The sequence below is a fragment of the Hemitrygon akajei genome, chromosome 6, assembly GCF_048418815.1.
Source record: "Hemitrygon akajei chromosome 6, sHemAka1.3, whole genome shotgun sequence".
NCBI lineage: Eukaryota > Metazoa > Chordata > Chondrichthyes > Myliobatiformes > Dasyatidae > Hemitrygon > Hemitrygon akajei.
In genome coordinates this window covers 173,747,559-173,766,018 of record NC_133129.1, presented here as the reverse complement: position 1 = coordinate 173,766,018, position 18,460 = coordinate 173,747,559, and positions in this window count along the sequence as shown.

Here is an 18,460-nt window from a genome sequence, read left to right as displayed (position 1 = left end):
CTCCTTACAGACAGTGGCAGGAATTGAACCCGGGTTGCTGGCCCAGTAATAGCATTGTGTTAATCGCTACATTACCTTGCTTCCCAGTTTATATAAGTGAGGTAATTCTCTGCTACTTTTTAAAAACATGCATAATAACAATATGGTGCTTTGTACTCTTAAATCCAGAAGCAAGTATACAGAAAAAGGAAAAACAAAATGGTGTTTTGCAAAACTATGTTTCCCTCTCTGTTCTTTAAAGCTTTTGTTCAAGGTGGAAATGGGAATTTCTTTATACAAATTTATGTACTTTTGATCCTTTCATCTGGGGCTCTCTGTGTGGAGTTTGATGTTCTCCTTCCCAGCTTGTGGGTTTTCTCCTACGTTCCATGGACTTGCAGGCATTATGTCAGTTGGCTACTGCACCCCTTCTGTGAAGACCATAATAATGTTGATTCCTTTGGTCATGGTGGAATGCTGGAGCAGACTTGATGGGCCGAATTACCTAGTTCTGCTCCTATGTCTCATGATGTGTGAGTACTGAGAAATAAGTGTGAGACAATGGGACTGATGGATTTCCCCTGAGAGACAATATGGACTGAATGGGCAGAGGAGCCTCATCTTTATGGGAATATGATAAAATATGACATAAATCCAACACCACCACAGCATTCAGAATTAACATGACATAATATGTTTTGAGATTTGCTCTTTTGTGATATTTTGCAGATTATGGTCAAAGCAGCGGGTGTTATTTGTTTTTGCATTCTACATATGGTGCATATGCATCTGTAGTAATGATTTATTAATGCTACCTTATTAATGTGCTGATATCAATGGATGGCGCTGTGAAGTGTGGAAGTGCAGGAATACTCCTATTTTCATAGGCATTAATTTGACAATCCTGGAAGCTGTGATTATTACAGGAGACGCAATCTCAATGGCTCTTCACATGGTCTTCCTACTAAGGTAGGTGGCGTTGTGGATAATGACGTAGGTTTTCAAAGTTTGCAGAGAGATTTAGGCCAGCTAGAAGAGTGGGCTGAACGATGGCAGATGGAGTTTAATGCTGATAAGTGTGAGCTGCTACATTTTGGTAGGACTAATCCAAATAGGACATACATGGTAAATGGTAGGGCATTGAAAAATGCAGTAGAACAGAGTGATCTAGGAATAATGGTGCATAGTTCCCTGAAGGTGGAATCTCATGTGGATAGGGTGGTGAAGAAAGCTTTTGGTATGTTGGCCTTTATAAATCAGAGCATTGAGTATAGGAGTTGGGAGATGTATAGGAGATGTAATGTTAAAATTGTACAAGGCATTGGTAAGGCCAATTTTGGAGTATTGTGTACAGTTCTGGTCACCGAATTATAGGAAAGATGTCAACAAAATAGAGAGAGTACAGAGAAGATTTACTAGAATGTTACCTGGGTTTCAGCACCTAAGTTACAGGGAAAGGTTGAACAAGTTAGGTCTTTATTCTTTGGAGCATAGAAGGTTGAGGGGGGACTTGATAGAAGTATTTAAAATTATGAGGGGGATAGATACAGTTGACGTGGATAGGCTTTTTCCATTGAGAGTAGGGGAGATTCAAACAAGAGGACATGAGTTGTTTTAGGGGCAAAAGTTTAAGGGTAACACGAGGGGGAATTTCTTTACTCAGAGAGTGGTAGCTGTGTGGAACGAGCTTCCAGTAGAAGTGGTAGAGGCAGGTTCGGTATTGTCATTTAAAGTAAAATTGAATAGGTATATGGACAGGAAAGGAATGGAGGGTTATGGGCTGAGTGTGGGCCAGTGGGACTAGGTGAGAGTAAGCGTTCGACATGGACTAGAAGGGCCAAGATGGCCTATTTCCGTGCCTTAATTGTTATATGGTTATATATGGTCTTAGATCACCTGGACAATGCAAACACCTACGTCAGGATGAAGTTCATTGAATATAACACACTGTTTAACACCATCATTCCCACTGTCCTGATCAATAAGCTGGAGAACCCAGGCCTCTGCACCTCCCTCTGCAACTGGATCTTCGACTCCTACCTGGAAGACCACAATCTGTGCAGATTGTTAATAATATCTCCTCCTCCCTGACGATGAACACTAGTGCACCTCAGGGGTGTGTGCTTAGCCCACTGTTCCACTCCTTTTATACCCATCACTGCATGGCAAGGTATAGCTCAAATGCCATCTGTAAATTTGCTGATGTTACAACCATTGTTGGTAGAATCTCAGATGGAGTTGAGGGCGTACACAACTGAGATATACCAGCTAGTTGAGTGGTGTTGCAGCAACAACCTTGCACTCAATGTCAGTAAGCGAAAGGGCTGATTGTGGACTTCATGAAGGGTAAGAGGAGGGAACATGAATCAATCCTCAAAGAGGGATCAGAAGTGGAGAGAGTGAGCAATTTCAAGTGAGATCTCTGAGGATCTAACCTGGTCCCAAAATATTGATGCAGCTATAAAGAAGGCTCATTAGGAGTTTAAGTTCATTAGCTTTCGGTTTGTCAGCAAAAACACTTGAAAACTTCTATAGGTGTACTGTGGAGAGCATTCTGACTGGTACGGGGGGGGGGGGGCGGGGGGAGGCTACTGCACAGGATTGAAAGAAGCTGCAGAAAGTTTAAAAATTAGTCAGCTCCATCTTGGGTAGTAACCCGCATAATATTCACATCTGCAAAGAGCGGTGCCTCAGTAAGGCGGCATCTATTACTAAAGACCTCCATCGCCCAGGTCATGCCTTGTTCTCATTGCTACTATGAGGAAAGAGGTACAGAAGCCTGAAGGCACACGCTCAGCGATTCAAGAACAGCTCCTTCTCCTCTGCCATCAGATTTCTAAACGAACATTGAACCCATGAACACTACCTCACATTTTTTATATTTTATTTCTATTTCGCACTAATTTAATCTATTTAAAATATATACATATATACTTACTGTAATTGATTTATTTTTTTCTTTCTTTATTATAATGTATTATATTGAACTGCTGCTGCTAAGTTAACAAATTTCACGACACATGCCGGTGATAATAAACCTGATTCTGATACAAATGCCAGCTCTATATATCTCTCTCTCCGCTGATGTTGTTCAATGTGCTGTATATTCCCTGCGTTTTCTTTTTCTATTTTGACCAAATAATTAACCAAATATTATCGAATAGTTCGTTAAAATGAGTAACTGCGTACAGAAATGACCAGGGCATTTACGTTATGGTATCATCACGGCATGCCCTCTCCTCATTGCTGCCCTACAAGTCTTTTCAAGCATATCAGCGGGATCGAAGCTGTCTTTGAACCTGGTGGTGCGTGCTTTCAGGCTTTTGTATGTTTTGGCTGATGGGGGGGGGGGAGAAGAGAGAATGTCTGGGGTGGGTGGGGTCTTTTAATTATGCTGGCTGCTTTACGGAGCCAGAGAGATGTGTAGACACTGTATGGCTGTATGAAAGAACAGGTGACACAGCTTTGCAAGACGCACGGTTTGCTGTTCCACCAAAAAAAAATGACTTGTATATACCCCATAGGAAGTGATCCGGACCACTAAAAGTTTCTGCGTGTTTCCATATTTTTCTGATTTTTATATTTCTGGCATTTACAAACTTTATTTTCCTGCTTGCTCCGGCGCTAATTCTCCGTAATAATCACCGGAGATAAGGACAAAAAGAAATTTCTACCTCGAACGCAGTCCTCCCCAGGTTACGAACACCAGATTTGTGGACAGCCTGGACATAGCAGCGAGCATTTGGGAAGCGGCGACGTGGATTTGTCAGCGGGCATTTTCCATTGGGAGGGAACGGGGCATTCCCGCGTGCCGTCTGTCTCTCCCCTCCACCTCCCAGCGCTGCAGCAAGCAGGGGTGGGTCGAGCTGAGCAGCGCCGGGAATTTGGAAATACTCTCTCCCTCTCCAAGTCATTCATTGAGTTTAGTTGGCTGCCGCTCTTCCTGTTCGCTCTTTCCGGCACAGTCGTCTCTATTATCCGCTCCCACACTTCACTTTTGTACATTTCCATTCGTGTTCCCATCAGTTCTCAGAGCGCGACCGCGTTGTGCATTTCCAGAGGAGAGAAATAAAATCTGTTAAATTTACGGTAAGTCTAGGAATGCTGACCTGCCACGTTTGAACTACTGCAAGTCTATCCTAATGTATGTATGCTATTAGGATCAAAATAATATAAACGCCCTAAAATAGAATGTTTGAATCCACTCCACGAGCCATGCTGCACAATTTTGATTATTCCTAGTTCCGCCAGAGCAGCAGCCCTGAAGAACGACGACACCTATTACCCTTGGTATTGTCTCTCACAAGGATAATTTTGTCTCTATTAATGCAGGGAATGCAATTTCAGGCCTGAAGTCCCTGCACTTGATTTTAAATGATTGTAGGGACGATGCGACAAAAATCTTCCTTCCCCCGTCGCACTCCAGCCACGAACCACTGAGTGGGTTTCTCGGGGCTCATTCGGAGGACCAGCTGTCGGATCTAAAATTGAAAGGCCCACTTCACTTCTCAGACGCTGAATCAAAGTACTAATTGTTTTGTCCCTGGGTAAAGAACGACTATAAATTGCGGGACGGGACAGGTACAGGAGGGGGGAACAATACCGCACTCTCCCTGAAAAGTTGCAGCGAAATCGCGAACTCACATTCCAAACTTCCGCAATGTTTACACCGTCACATGACCCGCCCCTCGCCGCATCATCGGCTCAAGCGCAGCCGCTCGATTTTTCAAAAGAGTTGGCGCGGAAGAAGGAATTAGGATAAATGGTCTCTGAGAGAAAAAAAAATGCATATGTTTATATATCCGAGGTGATCGTCATGTGTATCAGAACAAGCAACACACTTATTCAAAAGCACAGGATGGTCACCTGGGATTCTTCCTTCTCAAAGAAAAGCAAAGAGATTAAAAATCAGCTTTAATTGTCACATGTACATCGAAACGTACAGTGAAATTTGCCATTTTTTTACGTCAACGACCAACACAGTTTGAGGATAGCCCGCCAGTGTCGCCATGTTTTTGGCGCCAAAAAACATGTTCGCAACTTTCTGACTCTAACATGTACATCTTTGGAATGTGGGAGGATACCAGAGCACCGGGGGTGGGGGGAAGCCCACACGGTCACAGAGATGATATACAAGCTCCCTACAGACAGCAGCAGGGAAATCGATCCCTATCAATGATCACTGATGCTGCTAACCGCGAGTCACCCTTGACGCCGTGGCCAACAATTGCCTCAAACCTCGTTCATTGTGGACCCAGTGTAGCCCTCAGGACGTAACATTAAAGGCAACAATTTTAGACAACCAGCTTGGTTGGTTCTGATGTAAGGTCACCTGAAACTGTTAAACCTGCTGCAGCACACACACAAAATACTGGAGAAACTCAGCAGGCCAGGCAGCATCTACGGAGGGAAATAAACAACCACATTTCCGGCCGAGACTTTTTATCACGACTGAAAAGGAAGCAAGTAGAACCTAAAATAAGAAGGTATAAGATGGCAACGAGACCCCTCCCCTCCCTTGGTCTAAGCTATCACTGACTGGCTTGTACTCCACCCCTCCCCCACCTTCTTATTCTGGCTTCTGCCCCCTTGCTTTCTAATCCTGATGAAAGGTCTCAACCTGAAACGTCAGCTATTTATTCCCCTCTACCGATGCCACTTGGCCTGCTGAATTCCTCCATCATTTTGTAGTGTCTTGCTCATAATTTCCCATATCGGCAGAATCTTTCATGTCTACTAAATCGGCTACCAATTTCCAAAATTCTTTATCTTTGATTCACAAATTCCATTATGTTTTTTAATCTTTACGTTCTTCCTTCTATCATTACAGTCTTCTAAATATGATGAATAAGTACTAATTTCCCGTGCTAGAATGTTATAAAGGCAATTGCATCACAGATATACCCTCCGTTCTCTTCTGCTCCCCCTTGCAACTGAGATAGCATGCTGTCTGAAAAATTTGATTATCTCAGTTCTGATAAAGCAACAGTAACTTGTAATGATAACTCTGTTCCTCTCTTCATAGATGCTGCCTCACCTACTGAGCATCCCTGACTTTATTTTCAATTTCACTCTTTATTTGCTTATCAGGTTCAGAATCAGAATCAGGTTTATTATCACCACCTTATGTCACATGAAATCTTTTGTTTTGGGGTAGCAGTACAATACAAAGACAAAATTACTATAAATTACAAAATAACTAAACAGAGCACCCAAAAAAAAGGAGCAATGAGCATTCATGTGTTTATGGGCTAAGCAGAACATTGACGGTAGACGGGGAAGAAGCTGATCCTGAATTGTTGAGTGTGGGTCTTCACGGTCCTGTACCTCTTCCCTGGTGGTAGTCATGAGAAGAAGGCATGTCCCAGATGGCGATGGTCCTAAATGATTGTCTTTTTGAGGCTTCGCCTCTTGAAGATTTAAACATCAAAGCTCAAAGTAATTTTATTATCAACGTACATATATGTCACCATATACAACCCCGAGATTTGATTTCTTGTGGACATACTCAGTAGAAACATAATAGAATCAGTGAAAGACTGCACCCAACAGGACGGACAAACAATCAATGTGCAAAAGGCAACAAACTGTGCAAATACAAAAGAAATAATAATAATAAATAAGCAATAAATATTGAGAACATGAGATGAAGAGTCTTGAAAGTGAGTCCATAGGTTGTGGGAACAGTTCATGGGGTGAGTGCACTTGAGTGAAGTTATTCCCACTGGTTCAAGAGCCTGATGGTTGAGATGTAATAACTGTTCCTGAACCTGGTGGTGTGGGTCCTGAGGTTCCTGTACCTCCTTCCTGATGGCAGCAGCAAAAAGAGTGTATGGCCTGGATGGTGGGCATCCTTTCTGATGGATGCTGCTCTCCTGTGATGGCCTTCACGTAGATGTGCTCAGTGCTGGGAGGACTATACCCGTGATGCACTGAACCGTATCTAGTACTTTTTTATGATCTTCTGTTCAAAGGCATTGGTGTTTCCATACCAGGCCGTGATGAAACCAATCAGTATGCTCTCCATCACACATCGAAAGAAGTTTGTCCTTGATGGTGGAGACGGTCTAAAAAAGATTTCTTGACCGACAGCAACGTTCAAAGTTCAATATAAATTTAGTATTGAAGTTCTATATATATCACCATTAACTACCTTAAGACTTATTTTCTTGCAGGTATTCACAGTAGAATAAGGAAATAAAATAGAATCAATATAAAGCTACACACAAATACTGACAAACAAAGTGCAAAAGAAGTCAAACTGTGATAATAAAAAGATAAGAAGTGAATAAATAATATGAGAACATGAGTTGTACAGTCAGTGAAGTGAGTCCATAAGTTGTGGAATTTGTTCAGTATTGTAAAGAGTGAATTTATCCATGCTGGTTCAGGAGTCTGATGAGTGAATTTATCCATGCTGGTTCAGGAGTCTGATGAGTGAATTTATCCATGCTGGTTCGGGAGTCCGATGAGTGAATTTATCCATGCTGGTTCAGGAGTCTGATGAGTGAATTTATCCATGCTGGTTCAGGAGTCTGATGAGTGAATTTATCCATGCTGGTTCAGGAGTTTGATGAGTGAATTTATCCATGCTGGTTCAGGAGTCTGGTGGTTGAAGGGTATTACTGTTCCTGAACCTGCTGGTGTGGGACCTGAGGCTCCTGTACCTTCCTCCTGAAGGCAGCAACAAGAAGAGAGCATGGCCTGGATGTAAGTCGTGTAAACTATGCAGGAAAACAGTCCTTTAGTATAATAAAATGGATTCTTGTCCTCACAATCCACCTCATTGTGAACTTACACATTATTTTCTGCTGCACTGCATGTTCACTGTAACTGGAACACTTTATTCTGCATTCTGTTGTTGCTTTTCTCTTGAACTACCTCAGTGTACTGATACGAGGAAATAATCTGTAAGAATGACTCGCAAAACTTTCACGGTACCTTGGTACTTGTGACAACGATAATCCAATTTACCAATATAATTAGCTGCCGGTGACATAGTGACAACCGCACCCAACTTCGAGGCGAGTGGTCCTGGGTTCGAATCCAGCCAGCTCCCTGCACACTTTCCATCCATGCTAGACTGAGCACTGAGCTAGCAAAAACCAGACAAAGATGATAAAGGTACGGCAAGGTTGCTGCTCTATGCGCCACAGGGCATGGAAAGGAACAACATCAACAATTACCAATGAAACTATTATTTCCATTAATACAGTGATAATAAATTAATTTGTGAATGCTTTGCACAGTCCCTGATGAGAGGTCCTCATATGAATATCAACTGGTTTTCACTTTCCACAAATGTTTGAGCTGCTGAGTATTTCCCACATGTTCTATTCTTTTCAGATTTCTAGCATCTGCTCCAACTTGTGTTTAAATATGTTCCAAACTTGCTTCAGAAGAAGGAATAGGTAATGTATCTCTTCCAGCACGATCTGTTATTCAATCTCATAGCTGACCTTATGCAGTCAGAAGTTCTTGCTGATTCAAAGAATAAAATTTATGATCAGCACTGTCTGCAGATCAGTGCTTATCCAAGTTCACCAGTCTGCTTTTAAGTGGAGGCATTAATTTGCTTAAAACAACTGTGCACCTGCATTAAAACAAAGGCAAACTTAAAATATTACACATATTGGAAAAGTACTGATTGTGATTTCTAACCTTTCAAAGATTCTACACCCCTTAATGCTCCCTCTTTTCCAATGCTATACCTTCTGAACCAGTGTGGATAACTCCACCCACCTCAATGCTGAACAGACTCCACAGTAAATAGATTATATTTACAGATATCTATATACAGTATATTGCATAGTAGGGTGGAGATACGCCTCTACAAAAGGTGGTGTATGGCACTTCTTCCCTCCGCTAGCAACAGGTCACCCTTGGGCAAGGTGCAGCACCTACTTAGCACCTGCCCCCCACCCGATCAGGGTCACATGATGCCATGAGAGCATGTGGAGAATGGTCATGTGAGCAGCTGGTGCACATCACAAATCCTGGTTATGTGATCACTGACACCAGGCAGACAATCTCAGAAGAGTCTTGACAATGACTGGGGTCACCCGATTTGTAAAGGCACTGCCCAGAAGAAGGCAATGGCAATCCAGTTCTGTAGAAAACTTTGCCAAGAACAATCATCGTCATCACCATGGCACAGAATGATGATATATATATATAAAAATTTAAACAGCCCGACAGAAAACTGAGAAGCAGGACCTCCAGGGTAGTAACTTCTAGATTGCAACTGTGCCAAACACCAGTGAGGGTAGACACAGGATGATCTGACAGATAAATGCATGGTTGAGAAGTTGGTGCAGGGAGGTAGGGCTTCAAGTTCTTGGATCATTGGGATCTCTTCTGTGGGAGGTATGACCTACATAAAAGTGGCGGGTCGCACCTGAACCTGAGGGGGACCAAAATTCTCATGGACAGGTTTGTTAGAGCTGTTGGGGAGGGTTTAGCCTAATTTAGCAGTGGAATGGGAAGCACAGTGAAGGGACTCAGGACAAGACAGATGGTAAGCAAGCAAAGATGGTGTGCAGTCAGACTGTCAGGAAGGGCAGGCAGATGATAGGACAAAATTGCAGCCAGCAGGGTGAATATCAGTGCATCAGGGATGCAGAATCAAAAAGGATAGCAAATACAGTACTCAAAGTGTTATGTCTCAACGCACGAAGTATAAGAAGTAAGGTGGACGATTTTGTTGCACTTTTACAGATTGTCGGGTATGATGTTGTGGCCATCGCTGAATCGTGGCTGAAGGATGGTTGTAGTTGGGAGCTGAATGTCCAAGGTTACACATTATATCAAAGGGATAGGAAGGGAGGCAGAGGGGGTGGCATGGCTGTGCTGCTAAAGAATGGCAGCAAACCATTAGAAAGATGAGACACAGGATCGGAAGATGTTGAACCCTGATGGGTTGAGTTAAGAAACTGCATGGGTAAAAGGACCCTGATGGCAGTTATATATAGGCCTGCAAACAGTAGCTCGGAACTACAGAATACAATGGGAAGAAGAAAAGGTGTGTCAAAAGGGCAATGTTATGATAGTCACGAAAGATTTAAACATGGAAGTAGATTGGGAAAATCAGGTTGGTATTAGATTTCAAGAGTATGAATTTGTTGAATACCTACGAGATGGATTTTTAGAGCAACTTGTCATTGAGCCTACTAGGGGTCAGCTATACTGGATGAGATGTTATGTAATGAACCGGTGGTGATTAGGGAGCTTAAGGTAAAGAAACTCCTAGGAGGCAGTGATCACAATATGATTGAGTTCAACTTGAAATTTGATAGGGAGAAAGTAAAGCCTGACGTAGCAGTTTTCAGTGGAGTAAAGGAAGTTACAGTGGGATGAGAGAGGAGTTGGCCAAAGTAAATTGGAAGGAGATACTGCCAGGGATGACAGCAGAGAAGCAATGGCTTGAGTTTCTGGGAAAAATAAGGAAGGTACAAGATACAGTAAATGAATTCCAAAAACGAAGAAATACTCAAATGAAAAATATGTAAGAGCTGATGGTATTACAGGAAAGTTACTAGCATGGTTAGGGCATTGGCTGATTGGTAGGAAGCTGCAAGTGGGAATAAAAGGAGGCCAGAGACTAGGGTCGATGTTGGGACCGCTTCTTTATATGCTGAATATCAATGATTTAGATAGTGGAATAGATGACTTTGTTGCCAAGTTTGAAGAGGGCAGAGCTTAGTTATGATGGCGCTAAACAGCGACTCCTTTGTTTGCATCTTTGGAAACAGCTTTATTTCCATCTTTAATATCTCAATTTTTCCCTTTCAGGGTTCTTTTGAAAATCCTGACCTGGAGTTACACGCTGACTTCGGTTCTTTGCAGGAATGAGACCCGCTCTCGGGTTTTCACGACTGGGCGTTATTCGACATACATGGCAAGGATGTGGCCTAAGAGCTTAGTTCACCTTCGGAGGCCCAGGATCTTGTGGCTCTCAAGAGACAGGCGGATCAAAGGTTGGTGTCCTGGCAGGAAATCCATGTGTTGTGGGAGTTGGAAGATCTCTGGCTGTGTGCCCAGAGACCTGACATCCCTGGCACAGAGCTCAGAAAAAGCGATGCAACGGACTTTTAACATCGTAAACCAGCGAGTTGTTTGTTACGTCTCCCCTCTCGCTGTGAAGCGAGGACATCTCTTTTTCCCTTATTAGGGAGCGAGAGAGAGCCTGTGGTGTGTTGAATACCGGGTGAACGAGTAGTCTTTGTGGTACTGCAAGTCTGTGTCTTTGCTGCATGCTTGAGTGCTCAGTAGTGGGTGCCGATGCTTTTTTTTCTGGTGGAGGAGGGGGGAATCATTGCTTTGCTGCTGCTTACGCACGGGAGTGAGGGGAGCTGGGGGTGAATTTGGGGTTCTAACATTTAACTGTCATTCATTCTTCGGGGGCAGTCCTCTGTTTTCATGGATGGTTGCAAAGCAAAAGCGTTTCAGGATGTGTATTGTATGCATTTCTCTGACATTAAATGTACCTTTGAAACCTTTGATAGGAAGATTGGTGGAAGGGCAGATAGCGTTGAGGAAAAAGGAAGACTGCAGAAGGACTTAGACAGATTAGGAGAGTGGGCAAGAAAGTGGCAAATTAAATACAATATTGGAAAACCCATGGTCATGCACTTTGGTAGAAGAAATCAATGTGTAGGCTATTTTCTAAACTGGAAGAAAATCCAAAAATCTACGATGAAAAGGGGCTTGGGAGTCCTTGTGTAGAACACCCTAAAGGTTAACTTGCAGGTTGAGTTGGTAGAGAGGGTTAAAGTTAATTTCAAGAGGTCTAGAATATAAGAGCAGGGATGGGATGCTGAGGCTTTATAAGGTACTGGCTAGGCCTCACCTTGAGTATTGTGAACAGTTTTAAGCTCCTTATCTAAGAAAAGATAGGTTGGCATTGGAGAGGGTTCAGATGAGGTTCATGAGGTTCACAAAGATGATTCCAGGAATAACAGGATTATCATATGAGAAACGTTTGATGGCTTTGGGCCTGTACTTGCTGGAGTTTAGAAGGATGGGGCGGGGGGGGGGGGGGATCTCATTGAAACATTTCGAATGTTGAAAGGCCTAGACAGAGTCAATGTTAAAAGGATTTTTCCATGGTGGGGAAGTCTAGGACAAGAAGAGACAGCCTCAGGATTGAGGGGTGTCCATTTCAAACAGGGATGTGGCAAAATTTCTTTAGCCAGAGGGTGGTGAATTTGTGGAATTTGTTACCACAGGCAGCTGTGGAGGCCAGGTTGTTTGGTGCATTTAAGGCAGAGATTCATAGGTTCTTGATGGGTCATGGTATCAAAGGTTATGGGGAGAAGGCCAGGGAGTGGGCATGAGGAGGGGAAAAAGAAGGAACAGCCATGATTGAATGGCAGAGCAGACTTGATGGGCCAAAAAACCTAATTCTGTTCCTATGTTTTATGGTCTGATAGTTTTATGGTCTATATATCTTTATGAATATATGTATATATAATATATAGGTATTTGTGTTTATAGTTATATTGATTTATTTATTTTTAATTTGCTCAGTTAGGTTTGTTTTTGCATATTGATTGTTTATCAGTCTTTGTATGTAGTTTGTCATTGATTCTATTATATTTCTTTGTTCTACTGTGAATGCCTGCAAGAAAATGAATCTCAGGTAACATATATATACTTTGAAAATAAATTTACTTTGAATTACTTTGAATTTATTCAATGCATTATAATTGTTGTCCCTAACTGTGACATTATCATAAATCCCCTCTTTAGTGAATAGAACAACAAAGTTTTAAAGAACCTTATCTACACCCTGTGCCTCCAAATTCATATTACCTTTTAATGAGTCCTATTGGCCCTATCTTTTCCTAAGTTATCATTTTACTCTTTATGTACTTGTAGAATAACCTTGGGATTTTTTGAATTACTTACTGCACACTTCAGGGCCTGTTGCTGTTTTAAGTTCCAGGTGGTTTATTTATGTGTCCCTTATTGTTCTTCTAATCCTCCCCCTCTGCAGCTTGTCATCTAAGACTTTCAAATTCTGAGACTCTTACCATTTTTCGTTGCAAAGACATATCAACCCTACCCCTTTGAGCCTTTTTCTTGAGCAACATCCACTGCTGTTAGATGGATTTAACACGAACATAGAGCACTACAACACAGTCCAGGCACTTTGGCCGATGATGTTATTTTTACCGTTCTTAGCTGCTTCTGGTTTATTTTTGGTGAAACAGTTAGTCCAGGAGGCCAGATTACTATAGATCATTCAGTCCTATTTTATTTTTATTCTTCGCAAAAAAAAGATGCTAAATCAAACTGAGTTTATTTACATAGAGGTACAGTATGGTAATAGGCTCTTCTGGCCCAATGAACACCATCACACACAAGACCAATTGACCTACTAACCCATAAATCTTTGGAATGTGGGAGGAAACCAGATCAACCAGGAGGAAACCGATGCGATCACAGAGAGAATGTACAAAATCCTTTACTGTTCCCTCTAAGCTACGTGGGTGTGTGGCTATGCAGCTGCAATTTTCTTTTATATAATGTTAATATAAAATGCCACACAGTTTTCAGGCTGTGTAAACATTTCCTGCTCAGAGCATTGGCTGGTCCACACAGCGATTAAAAAAACATTAGTGGGAACGTTGCTCATTATAGACAGCGGCGGAAAGTGAACACGGGTCACCGGCACTGCAAAGCATTGTGCTAACCACTGCACCGCCATGACTCTCAACGTTGTGATTACTCTTGCAAGGATGCTTCTCCACTATTATAACTTCAGATCCATCAGCAGCATTGGCAAAGGTCTACCCAACATTTGTTGCGAATAAACTCCCTGGTCCCATGGGCTGTAGTGCTGGAAATTGTGATTAGTAGAGATAGGTGCAGTATTTGAGGGCCAGGACACATGATGGACTGAAGGGTCTGTTTCTGTGCTGGGTGAGAATGTCTGTCATTTGATGATCAAGCAAACCTGGCCTGCAGTGAATCTGGTGGTGTTGGGAAGGCTAACAGAAGGTGATCTGAGGTAACGTAGATCCTGTCCTCATATGTAATGCTGAGCGGCAGTGTACTGATTAAAAAATAGGTTGGGGAGCAACAATAAATCATCATCCATCATCAAGGACACCCACCATCCAGGCCATGCTCTCTTGACATTGCTGCCATCAGGAAGGAGGCGCAGGAACTTTGGGTCCCATGTCACCAGGTTCATGACTAGTTAGGCTATTGTGTGGAGAGCTTCACTCACTTCGGCACTGAACTGATCACTGAACACAACCTTTGGATTCACGTTCAAGCACTCTACAGTTCACATTCTCAGTATAATCTATCTCTCTGTCCGTCTGTTTCTTTATCTATCTATCTATTTATTTATTTGCTATTTTTATTCGCATAGTTTGTCTTCTTTTCCATATTGGTTGTCTGATGGTCTTTGTTTTGTGTGATCTTTCACTGGTTCTATTATATTTCTCTGTTCTATTGTGAACAGCTGCAAGAAAATGAATCTCAGCGATATCATATGGTGACACACAATATGCATACTTTGATAATAAATATACTTTGCACTTATAGATGCAGCAAGGAAATCACTAGGAGTGGTTGGAACTAAAAAGAGTGTTGTGTTGTTGAGTCTCTGGCTAGGCCCAGAAGTCAAGAGAAAATTTGGAGTATTGACTATGGTCCCACCCACCTGCCCAACAATTAAAGATTTATCAATTAGCTTTACTTGTCACTAGTACATTGAAACATGATGCAGTGAAATGCGTCATTTGTACTGAGAATGTGTTGTGGACAGCCTGCATGTGATGCCATGTTTCTGGTGCCAAAGCAGCATGCTCACAACTAACTCTAACTGTAAAACCAGAGAACCCAGAGGAAACACACACAGTCACGGGGAGAACATTTCAGCTCTTTACAGGCAGTGGCGAGAATTGAACCCCCTATCTTACAGCACTCGGGAAGCATTAGGACAACCATGAAGTCTGTAGACACATTGAGGAGGAGTGGTATTGACATTGATCAGAATTTTTTTGGTCCGGACAGGGGAAGGGACTTGATTGGAGGGATATCAGCAAGAAGTTCTGGCAATTAATTTGGGAGGATACAACACATTCAAGGACTTTGTAGGGAAAAAAAGGTCTGGATTAGGAATTTACAAGGGGACATGGTGATGTGTATCAATAAGAGCAAAGAAAGTGTAGCAGATCCAGTCAACAGGGAAAACGGAGTCAGGTGTAGTTCAAAGTAAATTTATTATCAAAGTACATTTATGCACTTTTACAAACTATATTTATGTACTTTTATTATTTTCTCACCCCGAGATTCGTTTTCTTGCAGACGTACTCAATAAATCCATAATAGAATAATAAGCATAATGGAATCAATGAAAGACCACAGCTACTTGGATATTAAACCATTGTGTAAAAGGTAACAAATTTTGCAAATACAAAAGGAGAATTAACAATAATAAATAAGCAAGCAATAAATATCGAGAACATGAGATGAAGAGTCCTTGAAAGTGAGTTCATAGGTTGTGGGAACATTTCAATGATGGGGCAAGTGAAGTTGAGTAACGTTTTACCCTTTAGTTCAAGAGACTGATGGTTGAGGGGTAATAACTGTTCCTGAACATAGTAGTGTGAGACCTGAGCTCTGTACCCTTATTGCAGGCAATGTTAATATTCCAGAAAAGGATTGCAGTGTTCTAAGCTGTAAGATGAGAAATGGTAAATTGCTAAATAAGTTTAGGTGTTCAAATATATTTAGGAACAATTAACCAATGTGGCAGAGAACGCTCAGTGAGAACTTTATTAGGTATACCAGAACACCTGCTCATTAATGCAAATATGTGATCAGCCAATCAATCATGTGGCGGAACTCAATCCATGAAAGCATGCAGACGTGATCAAGAGGTTCAGTTCTAGTTTGGACCAAACATCAGAATGAGGATGAAATGTGAACTGAGTGACTTCGACTATGGAATGATTGTTAGTGTCAGATGGAGTAGTTTGACTATCTCAGAAACTTCTGATCTTCTGGGATTTTCAAGCACAACAGTCTCTGGAGTTTATAGCGAATGGTGCAAAAAAACAAACAAAAAAATCTGCAGTGTTGTGGACAAAACAGCTTGTTAATGTGAGAACGCAAAGACGAGGAAATCTGCAGATGCTAGAAATTCAAGCAACACACACGAAATGCTGGTGGAACGCAGCAGGCCGGGCAGCATCTATAGGAAGAAGTACAGTCGACGTTTTGGGCCGAGACCCTTCGTCAGGACTAACTGAAAGAAAAGATAGTAAGAGCCTGGCCTGCTGTGTTCCACCAGCATTTTGTGTGTTTTGCTAATCTGAGAGGTCAGAGGAGACTGGCCAGACATTTACAGGAAATTAAAGAAATACAGAAATTTATGAAAAATGTACATAAACAAAGAAAATGCAAATAAAAAATAATACTGAGAACATGAGTTGAAAAGTTCTTGAAAATGAGTCTGTAGGTTGTAGAATAAGTTCAGAGTTGTAATGAGTTAATTATTCACGCCAGTTCAGGAGTCTGATGTTGTACCTCTTTCTGAACCTGGTTGCGAGGGACTTAAAGTGCTGCACCTCTGGCCCAATGGTAGAAGCAAGAAGAGAGCATGGCCTGTATGGTGAGTTCCTTGATGATGGATGTTGCCTTCTTGTTGCAGCTCAATGGTGGGGAGGGCTTTGCCTGTGACGGGCAGGGCTGTATCCTCCACTTTCCATTCCTGGACATTGGTGTTTCCAAACCAGGCAGTGATGCAACAGTTTCATGATTCTCCTTATTCTTTCCAAGAAATCCATTCATTTCATTAACGCTGCAAAGAATTTTGACCAATCATGGACTTCGTTTAGAGCCCTATTCAAGTACATGTTAGATGCGTGGCCCTTGATAGAGATGTATATTCTTTAGCTTGGAGGTGTGCTAGTTGCTCCAGGAATGTCCCATTCACTGATGCCTTATTCCATTTTCAACAGGAACCTTAGGTCCCACACTAACATGTTCAGAAACAGTTATTATCTCTCAACCATCGGGCTCCTGGACCAGTGTGGATAACTTCACTCACTTCAACTTGGAGCTGATTCCACGCTAACCAGAAGGCAATAGTAAATCGAATAACCACCCATTGAAACAGTAGTGTGCAGAACAACATCACTGAATGCACCACATGTTGAACCTTGAAGTAGATGGGCTGCAGCAGCAGAAGACCATGAACATCCACTCAATGGCAACTTTATTAGGTGCAGGTGGTACTGAATAAAGAGGTTACTAAGTGTAAGATTTATTCAGACAGCAGAGAACCTCACTCCATTGCCATGATGTTTTATATTTTTTAAACACTCAGATAACAATAGATTAACTACAGTTTGGATTCACTTTCCCAAGACTCTACAATGCTTGTTCTCAGTATTAGTTTCTTACTTGTTATTATAGTTTGTTTTTTTTTGTATTTGCGCAGTTTGTCTTCTTTATCACATTGGTTGTTTGTCAATCCTTCAGTGCAGTACTCATTGATTCTATTCTACTTCTTTGTTCGACTGTGAAAGCCTCCAAGAAAATGAATCTCAAATTAGTATATGGTAAGTTTAATAATAAACTTACTCTGAACTTTGAAATTATTTCATTCTCAGGTGAAGTTTGGAGATTGTGACAGGCTCCACGATTCTTTTAAGTTCACCTTTTAGTCTCCCGGAGACGGTAAGTATTGCTATTCTAAACGGTGTGAAAATGGTCACTGGTAAATGGTTTATTATTGTCATGTTTAATAAGATATGGTGAGAAACTTCTATCTGCATGTCATCCAGACAGATCATCCATTCATAAGTGCAGCAAGGCAGTACAAAAGGAAAATGATAACAGAATGTAAAATATTATGTTAATAGTGTAACGATCAGGGTTCAATTCCCACCGCTGTCTCTAAGGAGTTGGTACATTCTCTCCGGGCCAGCGTGGGTTTCCTCCAGGTACCGTAGTTACCTCCCGCATTCCAAAGACATACACTTAGGGTTAGTGAGTTGTAGGCATGATTAACTGAGAAGCATGGCCGCACTTGGTCCAGCACAATCCTCACTGATCTGATTTGACACAAATAATGCATTTCACTGTATATAGAAACATAGAAAATAGGTGCAGGAGTAGGCCATTCGGCCCTTCGAGCTTGCACCGCCATTCAGTGTGATCATGGCTGATCATCCAACTCAGAACCCTGTACCTGCTTTCTCTCCATACCCCCGATCCCTTCAGCCACAAGGGCCATATCTAACTTCCTCTTAAATATAGCCGATGAACCGGCCTCAACTGTTTCCTGTGGCACAGAATTCCACAGATTCACCACTCTCTGTGTGAAGAAGTTTTTCCTCATCTCGGTCCTAAAAGGCTTCCCCTTTATCCTTAAACTGTGACCCCTCGTTCTGGACTTCCCCAACATTGGAAACAATCTTCCTGCATCTAGCCTGTCCAATCTCTTTAGAATTTT